The sequence below is a fragment of the Hipposideros armiger genome, unplaced genomic scaffold (genome assembly GCF_001890085.2).
Source record: "Hipposideros armiger isolate ML-2016 unplaced genomic scaffold, ASM189008v1 scaffold_369, whole genome shotgun sequence".
Classification (NCBI taxonomy): domain Eukaryota; kingdom Metazoa; phylum Chordata; class Mammalia; order Chiroptera; family Hipposideridae; genus Hipposideros; species Hipposideros armiger.
In genome coordinates, this window is record NW_017731719.1 from 1853877 (window position 1) to 1856332 (window position 2456).

Consider the following 2456-nt stretch of genomic DNA (forward strand, 5'->3'; position numbering starts at 1 on the left):
GTAGCCAATAACTGGAAACACTCCAAATCTCCATTAACTGATGAATGCATAAACAGTCTGAAGTATATCTATACAATATAGTATTATTCAGCAATGAAAAAATAAAATACCGGGCTGGCTGAGTGGCACGTTGGTTAAGAACTGGCTTGGGACTCCAGAGGGACCCGGTTCAGATCCCACATGTGAGGGCCAGTGACGCTGCCCTCTACAGCTAAGATGCTGAACAACAGCTCGACCTGGAGCTGGGCTGCCGTGAGTCGCCAGCGACGGCGTAGGCTGCAGCTCCTGCTGCAGTGAGTTGCCATAGGCTACCATGTGTAGCCAGCGGCCAGCATGAGCAGCCCTCAAGCTGCCATGAGCAGCTGTCCAGAAGCCGGCAACTGATCTGCCTCGCCTGGATAGAGTGAAATGACGGTGCCAACTTGGACTAGTGAAGCAACATCCTCCACAACTAGACTGAAGAACAAAAAAAGACAGCAACTTGTCTGTTCCCCTTCCCCCAATTCCCTAGCGCTGTTCCCATCCCCCCAATTCCCCAATAAAAATCTTAAAATAAAATAAAATAAAATACCAATGCATGCTACAATATATTAATAGACAAGCCTTGTAAGCTTCAAAAACATTATACTGGGTGAAAGAAGTCAGATATATAAGACTGCATATTGTATGATTCAATTTATATTAAATGAGTAGAAAAGGCAAATTTATAGAAACAGTGGCTGCCTGGGGTTAGGGATGGGAGCACAGATTACCAACAGGCTCAAGAGAATCTTGGGGGTAGATAAATGTTCTAAAACTGGATTGTGTTAATGGTTACAGAACTCCATAAATTTAGCTAACATCACTGAAATATACACTTACAATGGGTGAATCTTATTGCATGTAAATTATACCTCAATAAATCTGTAACAAAATAAAAATGCAACAGATGCTTTTAAAAGCAGATTAAACAAACACCAAGAAGACAGGAATAATGCATTGTAAGATAAATCATTAGAAAATTTCCAAACTAAAGCAAAGAGGAAAAAAGACAATGGAAAATACCGGAAAGAGTTGAAGCATCAAGTAAGACATAGCAAAAAGGTCTAACATATACATAAAATTGTACTTTCGGAAGAAGAGAGAAACTGAACCAGAAGAAGTAATAACTGATGCAATAATTGCCAAGAATATTTTAAAACTGATTGAAGAACCTCTATTATTCCCAAGCAGGATAAATTGTAAGAAAAAAATACCTAGGCACATTATAATAGAACTCCTCAATTTCAAAGACAAAGAAAAAAATTGTAAAGCAGAGAAAAACAGCACATCATCTTCAAAGGCCCAACAATAAGACTGAGCTGATATTTTAAACAAAAATAAATTACACAGAGAATGATGAAATTACAGCTTTAAAGCACTGAAAGACACTGACAACCTAGAATTCTACGTGCAGCAAAAATACACTTCAAGAATTAAGAAAAAAATAAAGAAAATTTCAAACAAACAAAAATACAAAGACATACTAAAGGGAGTTCTTTACAGAACAAGGAAAATAATCCCAGAAGGAAACACAGACTTGCATGAAGGAATGAAGAGAAATAGTAAATATAAATAAATACTAACTGTATAAAACAGCAATAATAATATATCATGTGGTTTATTCATATATAAAATTAAACCACAGCAGCAGTACAAAAGGGAGCAGGGGCTTTTACAGAGTTAAAGTGCTCTCAGAATCATGCATTGTGAGGGAATTGATTGAAGTACTAATTTAGAGTAAATGCATTAAGTGAAGGATGGATGTAGTAGGATAATGGCAAAAGAATAACAACAGGATATATAATTAACAAGCCAATAGAGAAGGAAATTGAATGTTAAATACTTGATTCATCAAAAAAATAGGCAAGAAGAGGAGAAAAGGGGAACAAAGAACAGATGGGATAATTAGAAAACAAATAGTAAAATGGGAAATTTAAATCCAAGTATATTATCAATTACTTTAACTATAAATGGATTATTAGATCTCCAAAGATTTTCAGGTGAGATAAAGAAGCAAAACCCAACCATATGCTGCTTATAAAAGAAACAATTCAAAAATAAGAATCTAAGAGTTAAAGTATAGAAAAAGATACACCATGCAAATACTAACCAAAGGAAAGCTTATATATACTACTATCACTATAAGTCAAGAACAACTACTAGCACTAAAGAGAGGCATTTAATAACAATAAAAGGGTCCAATACAACAAGAAAGTAAAACAATTATAAATTTATATGTATCTAATAATATATCCTCAAAATATGTTTGAAAAAACTGATAGAATTAGAAAGACATAAAAATTCACCAACACAATGAGAGATTTAGCTTATTTTACTCAGTAACTGACAGAATAAGTAGACAAAAAATCAACAGATAGGAAGTTTGATCGATACTATTAATAAATTTTATCCAATCTACCTGTATAAAAGAACAC